General features: G+C 51.8%; 1 long non-coding RNA gene across 2 annotated transcripts in view; it reads left to right on the plus strand.

The window, feature by feature from the left end:
- LOC135185035 (uncharacterized) overlaps positions 1 to 12,953 on the plus strand; it is a 72,205-nt gene that overhangs the window by 39,808 nt on the left and 19,444 nt on the right. The window lies entirely within an intron of this gene.

Here is a 12,953-nt window from a genome sequence, read left to right on the forward strand (position 1 = left end):
CCTGGCACAGCTTGAGACTCTGTCCCTTTGTTCTGATGCTGCTTGCCTGGCAGCAGAGCCCAACCCCACCTGGCTACAGCCTCCCTTCAGGGAGCTGCAGACAGCAATGAGCTCTGCCCTGAGCCTCCTCTTCTGCAGGCTGCACACCCCCAGCTCCCTCAGGAGACAGGAGAGGCACCAAGAGTGTACACAGTGGTGCAAATGAAGGGCTGGAAAGCCACAGCTTAATCCCTCCGCACCCAAACTTTTCACCAGCAGTGATGCTTCTGATTCACAGCTTTGACTTAGCAGGGCAGCAGTGTTGGCTTCTGCTTCCACACATGGTTTGTTCAGCAGTCCATGGCAGCTGTGAGGTTACTACACTCTCTCAAATCCATCATGCAGAGAAGGTTTTGTCATTACTGAAATTCACCACTTAATCCAGCCTTGCCTTGAAACTGCCTGCCCCTGTCACAGACCCATCACAGCTGTCCCTTTACTGTGACCATTCCATAAGGAAGATGATGCTTTGTAATTTACTTCAGCAAGAGAATTACTCACTCCCTGTGAGTGGGGAGCCCAATTTTGCAAGGCTGATTTAACTTGTTTTCTTGTTTCAAGGACAGATATAATCCTATATTTACAAAGTAATTACATGGCCCTTCATGTCTAATGCTCAGACTGTTTGTGCAAGCTATTTATCATATAATTAAATGAATTGTTACCCTTTGTGACTTTCTGTGGCAGGTAGAGAGTCCTCCAGATCTGTGCAGCACTAAGTGCAGCCTTCCCCAGGTGGTAGGTGGTGGTGAATCACAGAATGCACTGGGATGGAAGGGACCTTCAAAGGTCTTCTTGTCCAATCACCTCTGCAGTGAACAGCAACCTCCAACTAGGTTGGGTAACTGAGGGCCCTATGAAGTCTGACCTTGAATGCCTCCAGGAATGGGGTCTCCACCACCTCCCTGGGCAGCCTGTTCCAGTATTTTACCACCCTCATTGTAAAGAGTTTCCTCTGTGTTCAACCTAAATCTACTCTGCTCCAGTTTAAAACCATTGAGTCTTGTCCTGTGACTATGAACCCTTCTGAACAGTCCTTCCCCAGCCTTCCTGCAGGTCCCCTTCAGACACTGAAATGCAGTTATAAGATCTCTCTGAAGCCTTTTCCAGGCTGAACAGCCCCAATTCCTTCAGCCTGTCCTCTTAGGAGAGGTGCTCCAGCCCTCTGATCGTCTCTGTGGCCCTCCTCCAGCATGTTCATGTCCTTCTGAAGGTGGCCAGCACTTTGCTGTGTTACAGTTAGGTGTTCTTCCCACTGCTTTTCTTTGACACCCTTCAGGTCCATGACTATTTGCACCTACTGGTGTGCTCAGCACACTTACAGCTGAAACCCAGGGTTAGAACCATAGAATCACCCAGGTTGGAAGAGACCTCCAAGCTCATCCAGTCCAACCCAGTACCCAGCTCTGACCAAGCAACCAGACCATGGCACTAAGTGCCCCAGACAGTCTCTTCTTGAACACTTCCAGGGATGGCAACTCCACCACCTCCCTGGGCAGCCCATTCCAATGGAAAAAAAAATATTATTAGGAAACCTATTATTAGGAAATAATAGTTTGGCAACTTCCTGAAGTGCCCATGTCACCCTGTGCCTGTCTTGTAATGCCCAAAGCCTTTGCCAGCTGCTTAGAGCATTCAAAAGAATCATAGACTCAGGCAAGGTTGGAAGAGACCACAAAACCCATCTAATTCCAATCCCTCTGCCATGGGCAGGGACACCACACAATAGATCAGGCTGTCCAGAGCCTCATCCAGCCTGGCTTTAAACACCTCCAGGGATGAGGCTTCCACCACCTCCCTGGGCAATACATGATAAAGGTTTTTCATTCATTTAGCAAAAGAGAGGGTGAAATGCGAGGAGAGAAACCGAAGTGACCTTTTGTGGCGAGCAGGAATGTGCCAATATTGCAACACAATTATCTGAAGTGCCTGTGGGTGCCAGCTTCCCATTGGTAACCTGTGGTGCTAATTACCTGCAAGAACTCAGGGCAGATATTTGTGACTTGAATTAATTCACTCTGGAGAAAGGCAGCGCTTGCAGAGGCTATGGTGAGAAAGTAAAGCAGAGCATCAAGATGGAAAAGGTGCTTGTGATGGTGGTGGGACAAGAAAAGCCTGGATGGGGTATTTAGTGCCATAGTTTAGTTGGTTGGCCAGAGCTGGGTGCTGGGTTGGACTGGGTGAGCTTGGAGGTCTCTTCCAACCTGGTTGATTCTGTGATTCTGGTTCTGTTTTTTTATCATCCTCCCAGTATCTGAAGGGGTTCTACAGGAGGGCTGGGGAGAGACTACTGACAAGGTCTTGTAATGACAGGAGGAGGAGGAATGGGTTTGGACTGGCAGAGGGGAGATCCAAACTGGATGTTAGGAAGTTCTTTGCAGTGAGGGAGGTGAGACACTGGCACAGGTTGAGGGTGGTGAGACACTGGCACAGGTTGCCCAGGGAGGTTGTGGAGCACAGAATCACCCAATGTGATCAAAGATCACATTGGGTGATTCTGTGCTCCACAACCTCCCTGGAAGTGTTCAGCACCAGGCTGGATGAGTCCTTGAGCAACCTGTTCTAATGGGAGGTGTCCCTGTCTATGTCAGGGGGTTGGAACTGACTGAGCTTTGAGGTCCCTTCCAACCTAAACCATTCCACGATCGATTCTATCCTCCTCCATGTGTGAGGCTGTGTTTTATCTCACTCCTTTAACCTCCTCTGTCAGTGGAAATGTGTTTTGGTAGTTTTTCCACCTTTTTTTGTCCTTCCCTAGCCTTGCAGACCTGTGGGGCAGAAGCAAGGTGGGCAGTTAATCAAAACACAATGTACTGAAAAGGTCAGAGTAGGAGAGCAGGCTCAGTGTATATATATATATATATATATATATTCTAGAATGGGAGGCATTAATATTCTGTGTCTTCATAGACCTCAGCCTAATGTCAAGGACTGCAACATCTGAGCAGAAGATAGGAAAAAAAAAAAAGGCAATAGATTCCCTTGACAAAAAAATGTAATTAAAATGAATAATGATACAAAACTAACGAGTGAGGCTTTCCCCCTCCCCTTCTTCTTCTTTTCCACATGTCTCATTTTGGAAGATGCACAGAGTTCTGTCAACTGACTCAGAGGATCCTTTGCTTTGCAGAGGATAAAGAAACCCCCCCCACACACACCACAAAAAACAAATCACAGACACAGGCAGGTTGGCAGAGCCCCTCAGCAGCACCAAGTCCAACCTAGAACCCTGCTCTACAAGATTCACCTTCAACCATAGCCCCAAGCAGCACATTCAAACCACTCTGAAACATATCCAGGCTGGGTGACTCCACCACCTCCCTGGGCAGCTCATTCCAGTCCCTGGCCACTCTCTGTGAACAGCTTTTTCCTCATGTCCAATCTCAACCTCCTCAGCCTCAGCTTGAGGCCATTCCCCCTTGTTCTGTCTCCATTTGCCTGTGAGCAGAGCCCAGCAGCAGCCTCTCCACAACTTCCCTTCAAGTAGCTATAGGCAGCAATGAGGTCTGCCCTCAGCCTCCTCTTCCTCACACTAACCATCCCCAGATCCCTCCGTCGCTCCTCATCAGATTTGTTCTCCAGGCCCTTCCTTGCCCTCCTCTGGACCCACTCCAGCACCTCCACATCTCTCCTGTATTACAGATCCCCGAACACTGATGAACTGAAAACTGAAACTGAGCACTGATGCAAAGCCTGGGGCCAGCCCTGTGCCCTGCAACAGAAGGACGCAGCCCAAACCACCTCAGCAAGGGAAAATGGGATTGAGAGGAGCACCCAAAGGCACTCAACTTCTGAAGCTGCCCTTGTGGGAGAGCAACAGGCTTGGGAGGTGTCACTTTGCTGCTGACCTCAAGCCACAGGCGAGGGAATGCACAGCCCTGGGCAGCACTGCACGAAGGTGGCTGGGTCTGAGCGGGTGCTGAAGCAACGACCTTGCCCAGCTTCGTTGCCCTGGTGAATGATTTGCACGGTGCAAAAATGGAATCCACAACTTTACTTCTGGAGAAAAGAAGTGCCCTAACTGAGCATTGATTTCAGTGGGGGTGGGACAGCCTCACGGCCATGGCACAAGGTGCCCACAGCAATTCTCTGCCTAAGCCTTCCTCGCTCATCTTCTACAGCTGAGCTAATTCGTGCACATCCTGGTGGAGGAGTAAATTGGTGTTGCAATTTAAAAGAGATTAGGTGGGATCAGGATTTTCAAAGAGCTTGGTGCCTACTGGGCTGTTCAGAAGGCAGCAAACTTTTCCTGAGGGCTGGAGTCCTGCTGCCCTTGAGCCTCTGTCTGTGGAGAGCTGCAGAAGATGCTGCATAATCCATGGGAACGTTGCAGAGCTCATCTTTACTGCCACGTTGGAAGGGCAGTTTGATTGCTCCATGTATCAGCTGAGCCACTGGAGAGGTGCTTTTAGCTCCAGAAACGTGCTGCTACCTTCTGCTCAGCCCCTGTGGGGACACCTGACATGCACACATAGAATCGTGGACTCAGCCAGGTTGGAAGAGGTCTCCCAGCTCACCCAGTCTAACCTACCACCCAGCGAAACCAGGGCACCTAGTTAGCTACCTCTGTCTGCTTAGTTAATGCAAGCTGTCCGTGTCCTGAGTGGGGTTCCCAAGGTCACACAGCTAGCCAAAGCCAGAGCTGGGCTGATGTGGTCTTCCTGAGCTGTAGCTGCTCTGAAAAGCTGTGTTTTGGCTCCCACTCCCCTAGTGAGGTTCCTCTCCCCTGGCAGGGCTGCAGTTGGGCCAGCAGTGCTCGGGGGTCTGGGATAGTCTCTTCTGCCCTGCTGACAAATGCTCCTCACAGAGCATTTCTATTCCCTCTCTCTCTTCCAGGTTGTCTTTTTATTGATCAGTCCAGGCAGGTAAATCCCAGCCTAAAGTAATTACCTTCTCTTTGTTTCATAAGGTCCCTGGGCCAAATATGTTTTAATGACTTTGCACTCCTTTAATGGCTATCAAACGACTGCTGCTGCTGCCCATCATTTCTCCTCGGTGACACCGGTGCCTGGTTACAGCTGGTTCAGACAATTCTGGGCAAAGAGGCCTTTGAAAGACAATTAACATTCAAAAAGGTCACTTATCCTTGCAGGTCTGCATGCTGATGTTCAGCTGTGAGAAGGAGTTTAACTGCCTGCTGTTGGCAAACAAACACCCAGCTGAAACCCCCAGGCACAGCCCAAGCCATCCCTGGTGCTCCCAGGGAGCCGTGGCCTTTGCTGCACAGCCCAGGAGCAGCAAGCTTTTGTTTTCCATCATCCCCTCCCCATTTCTTCTAGCTCAGCTCTGTCAGTTCCAGTGAAAGGTTTACAAGCACCAACTTTTCCTGCTGCCCCCTCCCTGCCTACCCCAGCACTCCTCTCCTCGGTGTAGCATTTGCATTTCTTTGTCCTCCAGCAGCATCAACAGACATTTGATGAGGGCTGTTGGAGCCCTAACATATGAATCTAGTCCCTTGTTCCTCTTGGTCTGCCTTCCTGCTCTTTTCTTGCTCCTGCCCTGCACATTGATCAGCCCTGGCTTGGCTCTTTCCAGTTGTGATTTGTGAGGAGTGTGCACCCAAAGGAAATGGCTTTGAAGGTCAGAGGGGAAGAGCCTTTGCAGCTTGTCAGGATAGGCAGTAGCTAAGGCAGTACTTCCAGATGCTTCCTTGTGTCTGCATACATATCTGTCTCTACATTTGGACTTGATGATCTTAAAGGCCTCTGTCAACCAAGAGGATTCTGTGGTTCTCTATATGCCTATATGAGGCTGTGGCCAGGTGGGGTTGGGCTCTGCTGCCAGGCAGCCAGCAACAGAACAAGGAGACACAGTCTCAATCTGTGCCAGGGCAGGTCTAAGCTGGATGCTAGGAGGAAGTTGTTGGCAGAGAGAGTGATTGGCATTGGAATGGGCTGCCCAGGGAGGTGGTGGAGTCGCTGTGCGTGGAGGTGTTGAAGCCAAGCCTGGCTGGGGCACTTAGTGCCATGGTCTGGTTGCTTGGCCAGGGCTGGGTACTAGGTTGGAGTGGGTGAGCTTGGAGCTCTCTTCCAGGCTGGTTGATTCTATGATTCCATGGCAAAGCAGCTTTCCCAGAGAGTGACTGCTTACACAGATATGCATCTGACCCAGGTAGCAGTGCCCATTAGAGCCTGGCCATGGCAAGTGCAATCCCTGAATGCAAGCTCTGCTGCAGGTGCAGCCTGGATTGGGACTTTCTTTTCTGCAGAAAGCTGTGGCTGGAATACAAACGTTTGGGTTCATCTTGGTAGTTCATTAACACTGAGCTTCTGTGCTTTATTATTATTCCAGCTTTCTGTGTTTAGCTGTCAGGTCTGAATCTGCATATTCCATTACCTTTATCTCTCTGTGTGTTTGTATAGATATTTATCTGCTGTCAAAGCAGGCTTCTCTCTGCACAGGGAAAACAGAGGGGAAATGTAGTTACCAGCAAGGATCCTGAGTTCTGGCCAGCAGCTGAGTCTCACCATACCTGTCCCTTCTTTCATTTTCTTGCGTTGCAGCCTCTGCTTTGCTGTGCACAAACCCTTGCAGTTCTCATGGTTTTACACCCAGAGATGGCACGACCCCCAGGCAGTGCAGTGCCTTCAACAATAGCACCTCAGGATGCTATTATCTGATGGCTGCTCTCACGAAGGTTAGCTGCTAAGGTTCTGAGTGGGAGCTCACAGGTATGGCAAGGATCAAAGGAGGGACACAAAGGTGTTCTGCCAAAACATGAAGGGTCTAGAGCATCAAACTTGTGAGGAGTGGCTGGGAGAGCTGGGGCTGCTTGGTCTGGAGAAAAGAAGCTGAAGGGAGACCTTGCTCTCTACAACTACCTGAAGTGAGGCTGCAGTGAGATGGTGAGCCTTGGTCTTTTCTCCCAAGTACAAACCGTAAGACAAGAGCAAACAGCCTCAGGTTGCTCCAGCAGAGGTTATAGGCTGGATATTAGGAACAGTTTCTTCCCCAGAAGGGTTGTCAAGCCCTGGAACAACCTGCCCAAGGCAGTGGTGAAGTCCCCATCCCTGGAGGGATTTAAAAGCTGCATAGATGTGGTGCTGAGGGACATGGTTTAGTGGTGACCTGGTGATGCTGGGTTAACAGTTGGGCTGAATGATCTAAAGGTCTTTTCCATCCTAAACGACTCTCTGATTTATCTCTTCTACTTCTGTCAATGCTGAGAAGGCAAAGTCTCATTTCTGGCCCCAGTGTGAGTCCTGACACCCAGAGCCCTGAGGTCAGCCCCTAGCCTGCTGCTAGGCAGCTGTTTCTGCTGGGCTTGTAACGAGCCACAGCCACTGCAGGAGCCACATGGCTTGCCAGGTCACAGAGGATGAGGGCTCGAGGGGCTTTGGTTTTGGGGCATCCAGATGGTGCCAGAATTATGAAGGTCAGTGAGGGGAGGAGGCCATTTGAGAAGCAAATGTGGGACTTGTTTTATTTCACAAGAGTGGACAAATCCCTGAGAAGGGCCAGTCTCAGCCCATTCACACAGGCTGCCTTCATGTCAACTTCTGCTAGAGGTAATCCTTCAAGGCTGCTCAGAGAGCAGCAGTGACTTTGGGAAAGTCACAGCCAGCACCAGCCTGGGTGCTGTTGGGCAGAAGGGCAATGAAGCTGGTGAGGGGCCTGGAACAGAAACCCTATGAGAAGAGGCTGAGGGAGCTGGGAGTGTGCAGCCTGCAGCAGAGGAGGCTCAGGGCAGAGCTCCTTGCTGTCTGCAGCTCCCTGAAGGGAGGCTGTAGCCAGGTGGGGTTAGGCTCTGCTGCCAGGCAAGCAGCAACAGAACAAGGGGACACAGCCTCAAGCTGTGCCAGGGGAGGTCTAGGCTGGATGTTAGGAGGAAGTTGTTGGCAGGGAGAGTGATTGTCATTGGAATGGGCTGCCCAGGGAGGTGGTGGAGTCGCTGTGCCTGGAGGTGTTGAAGCCAAGCCTGGCTGGGGCACTTAGTGCCATGGTCTGGTTGATTGGCCAGGGCTGGGCACTAGGTTGTGCTGGCTGAGCTTGGAGCTCTCTTCCACCCTGCTTGATTCTGTGATTCTATGTGACAGCAGGAGTAGGTGTCAGTTCTTGAGTGCCGTTCCTGCTGGGGGTCATTGCTGTGCTCTGGAAGTCTCCCCCCGCGGGCGGCTGCTGGGTGAGCTTGGCAGCGCTCCCGCAGGAGCCGCACCGCAGCAGTTAGCAAGTGTGCCTTTTGTGCCCAGCAGTGCAGCTTTTATTCCCCACCTCCTCCCCAGATCCTCTGCTTATTGAATTGTTATTTTTGACACCAGCAGATGGTTCCTAGTGGCTGGCATCTGCAAACTTTGGGACCAGATTGATGAAATTGATCGTGACCAGTCCCTGCAGCAGATGGCTCACCGGCAGCTTTCGGGTTAAGCTGGCAACATTGCCTTGGAGGAGAAGTTCCCAACCAACCCACGCGCCACAGCTCCCGTGGCAGCCTTATTTAGCCCCCCCAGAATGGATCTGAGCCTAGAGTGAGCTCCATGCAGTGTCACAGACAAAAGGTTAAGGGAGATTGATTAGACAATTAGCGTGGCTGTATTGGCCCTGCGCCGCATCTGCAGGGTGCCCTGGCACAGGCATCCCCTGCCTGGCACTGCAGTGCTGGTGTTTTAATAGGTACTATGCAGGTAGGAGAGGCTCAGTTTGGTTTGTGAAGTGCACTTGTCTCAGAGTTACAGGCCCCATCTAACACGGGATGGGAGGCAGCAAAGCCATAAAACAGCAGGAGTGAGGCCTCTTGCCGCAGCAGGGTGGCAGCACATTGGCTGTGGGGCACTTGTCAAGCCTGCACTCACTCCTGTGAGTGGAGCAATGTTGTGGTTTGAGGAATCAGAGAGTCAGGGTGGGAAGGGACCACAAGGAGCAGCCAGTTCCAACCCCCTGCCATGCCCAGGGACACCCTACCCTAGAGCAGGCTGCACACAGCCTCAGCCAGCCTGGCCTCAAACACCTCCAGCCATGGGGCCTCAACCACCTCCCTGGGCAACCCCTGCCAGCCTCTCACCACTCTCCTGCTCAACAACTTCCTCCTCACCTCCAGCCTCACTCTCCCCACCTCCAGGTTTGCTCCATTCCCCCCAGGCCTGTCACTCCCTGAGAGCCTCAAAAGTCCCTCCCCAGCCTTTTTGTAGCCCTTTTCAGATCCTGGAAGGCCACAAGAAGGTCCCCTGGGAGCCTCCTCTGCTCCAGCCTGCACAGCCCCAACTCTTTCAGTCTGTGCTCACAGCAGAGCTGCTGCAGCCTCTGAGCATCCTCCAGGTCATTGGAGACACCTGAAAAATACTACAGAGACCAAGATCTATCCCAAGGGATGAACTGGTCACACCCAGATATTGCAAGTTTGTTATTCAATCCCATAATAGAATCATAGAATCAAGCCAGTTGGAAGAGAGCTCCAAGCTCATCCAGTCCAACCTAGCTCCCAGCCCTGTCCAACCAACCAGACCATGGCACTAAGTGCCCCAGCCAGGCTTGGCTTCAACACCTCCAGGCACAGAGACTCCACCACCTCCCTGGGCAGCCCATTCCAATGCCAGTCACTCTCTCTGCCAACAACTTCCTCCTCACATCCAGCCTAGACCTCCCCTGGCACAACTTGAGGCTCTGTCCCCTTGTTCTGTTGCTGCTTGCCTGGCAGCAGAGCCCAACCCCACCTGGCTACAGCCTCCCTGCAGGCAGCTGCAGGCAGCAATGAGCTCTGCCCTGAGCCTCCTCTTCTCCAGGCTGCACACCCCCAGCTCCCTCAGCCTCTCCTCACAGGGCTGTGCTCCAGGCCCCTCCCCAGCCTTGCTGCCCTTCTCTGGACACCTTCCAGCACCTCAACATCTCTCTTGAATTGAGGGGCCCAGAACTGGGCATGGTACCTTGGCAGCTGCCTGCTTCTGAGATGTGGCTCTTGGTGTTTGCTGAGCCCTTTGGCACCTCTGTGCAGTGCAATGCCAGGCTGGGGCCGCTCCTGGTTTGGAGTTGCTTCTGTCTTTGCATGTCCCATGCTAGAGCAAATGCTGCTTTGCTTTTATCACCCATGGCTTGGGTGAAGACTGATTATTTCCTTCAGCTGTGGCTCTGCAGCTGCCTGGGCCTGTCAGCCGTGGTTTAGCTGTCCTCGTCGCTCACGCCGCAGCAGCTCTTCAGCACCTCTCTGCTGGGACGTGCCCGCTGCCTGGGCTGCTCTCTGCTGAGACAGGCACCTCTGCTGTTTCTCCTCAGAGGTTCAGGCTGAATGTGCTGTGGTACCACTGCAAGGCACGGTCAGGCTGCACTGACCCCTGTGCTTGCAGTGTGTCTCTGGAGCAAAGGCTGGAAGTGCTATGGATAAAGCAGCCACCGCAGCTCCATCCATCACAGCTCTCAACCCGAGAGCAATTCCATGGTGTAAAGGATGTTAAGTAAGGGTTGTGTGAGGAACCAGCCTGGCTTGGCACTGATTTTTTTTCTCCTGCCTTGATCAAGCACTCTTGACACTGTGAATCAGATTATTCAAAACTTGCCTGGACACCTTAATTTGGGCTGAAGCTCTCAGAGGTCAAGGGTGCTGCAGATGTGAGCTGGTCAATGAAGATGTATGTAGTATGCACTTCACAAGTCCACCTGCTTAAGTAGTCCCATCAGGGTTGCCTTGGTTAGGCTGGGCTGGAGACAACTCCCCAGGAGCACCCTGCTGTCTGGTAGAGCTGCTGCCTGCTGCCCTGGCATTGTTTTCTGGCAGTGAGGGAGGTGAGGCACCACTGAGACCTGAGGGATTCAGCTTTTTCTTACCAGAGTTGGCATCTTAGGATGGTTTTGTTTGTTTGCTGCAACTGTATTTTTAAACCCAAGCACTCTTCCTGCAGGCAAAATTGAAACAGTTTAAAGTGAGTGTAAAGCCAAATGAAAATGGAGCAGAGTCCCTGGAGGAGCAGCAGTTTAACTGAAATCAGTTCCTCTGCTTGAGCTGGAGAAAGAGACTTCAACCAGCTGTGCTTATTAATTTGAGTTGTCCTGGAAATGAGAGTTTTGTTGTTTCCTTAGCATGGCTTCATAGAGTTCTGAGACCTCCAAAGGTCATCTAGTCCAAGCCCCCTGCAATAAGTCAACTAGATCAGGTTGTTCAGAGCCCCATCAAGGCTGACCTTGACTGACCTCAGGGAATGGCCTCAGTTATTCTGCCTCTGTGCTCAGCACTGCTCAGGCAACACCTTGAGTGCTATGTCCAGTTCTGGGCTTCTCCATTGCAGAGAGATGTTGAGGTGCTGGAAGGTGCCCAGAGAAGGGCAGGAAGGCTGGGGAGGGGCCTGGAGCAGAGCCCTGTGAGGAGAGGCTGAGGGAGCTGGGGAGGTGCAGCCTGCAGCAGAGGAGGCTCAGGGCAGAGCTCATTGCTGTCTGCAGCTGCCTGCAGGGAGGCTGTAGCCAGGTGGGGTTGGGCTCTGCTGCCAGGCAAGCAGCAACAGAAGAAGGGGACACAGTCTCAAGCTGTGCCAGGGCAGGTCTAGGCTGGATGTGAGGAGGAAGTTGTTGGCAGAGAGAGTGATTGGCATTGGAATGGGCTGCCCAGGGAGGTGGTGGAGTTGCTGTGCCTGGAGGTGTTGAAGCCAAGCCTGGCTGGGGCACTGAGTGCCATGGTCTGGTTGATTGTCTAGGGCTAAGTGCAGAGCTTGGAGCTCTCTTCCAACCTGCTTGATTCTGTAATAACATTCTCACCTGAGGCTGTGGGCATCACCTTAAAACCAGTGGTTGGTTCTGTGATTCTTGGCCTCTAGTATCAGACTGGGGGCAGTGCTTCTGTGCCAAAGGAGAGGAAACATTAAAATTCTCAAAGCCCTTTCATCCTTTTTTTTTGGTTCTTATTTTCTTCCTCTTGTAGGAGGTTCCTTCAGTGTAGAAACCCAAACCCCTCGTGCAGTGCAGACGTATCTGAAATGCTCAGCTTAGGTGATTTACATAAATGCCTCTTCCCCTCTCTTCCCTGGATTATTTTCAATGCAAATCACTGTTGCTTGAATGTGTGGTGCTTATAATGATTCAGAAGCTATTATGGCTTCTCTGCTCCCAGAGATGATCTACTTCTCTAGCAATGCCTGGAGAAACGTTCTGCTTTCTAATTATTGCTCAGAGGCAGCTAATTTGCTCTCTTTCTGGGGTCAGGAAAAATGAGGCATGCATGCTGCAGTTGTTATTTACCTGGATTAGTTGGGCTAGGCAGAGATGGGGACAGGTGGTACGAAGGAAGGGATCTGCTGGCCTCTGTCAGCTGCAGGCTGCTTCTCCAGCATGTCTGCACTGTCACTGTGGATGTTTGGGTCTCTGTTCCAGGGAGGGAAAGACTGAGAGAATCAAAGAATCACAGAACGAGTCAGGTTGGAAAAGACCTTCAAGATCGAGTGTGACCTAGCACCTTCTAATTAACCAAGCCATGGCAGCTCTGCCCTTGATGTTTGCAAGACTTCTCATCATGTAGTCCCAGAATGGTTTGAGTTGGAAGGGGTCTTAATGAGTTCTGGAATCCCCAACACAAGCAGGACATGGAACTGCTGGAGCCAGTCCAGAGGAGGCCATGAAGATGCTCGGAGGGCTGCAGCAGCTCTGCTCTGAGGACAGGCTGAGAGAGTTGGGGCTGTGCAGCCTGGAGAAGAGAAGGCTTCCCGAAGACCTTGGAGTGGCCTTCCAGTATCTGAAGGGGGCTCCAGGAGGGCTGGGGAGGGACTATTGACAAGGTTTTGTAGTGGTAGGGCAAGAAGGAAAGGGTTTGAACTGGCAGAGGGGAGATAGGAAGTGGATGTTAGGAAGAAGTTCTTTACAGTGAGGGTGGTGAGACACTGGCACAGGTTTCCCAGGGAGGTTGAGGAGCACAGAATCACAGAATTCTGTGCTCCACAACCTCCCTGCAGGTGTTCAAGGCCAGGTTGGATGATCATGCTTTAAGGAAAAACTCTTTTATTCCA

This window comes from Pogoniulus pusillus, chromosome 22 (genome assembly GCF_015220805.1).
Source record: "Pogoniulus pusillus isolate bPogPus1 chromosome 22, bPogPus1.pri, whole genome shotgun sequence".
Taxonomy (NCBI): domain Eukaryota; kingdom Metazoa; phylum Chordata; class Aves; order Piciformes; family Lybiidae; genus Pogoniulus; species Pogoniulus pusillus.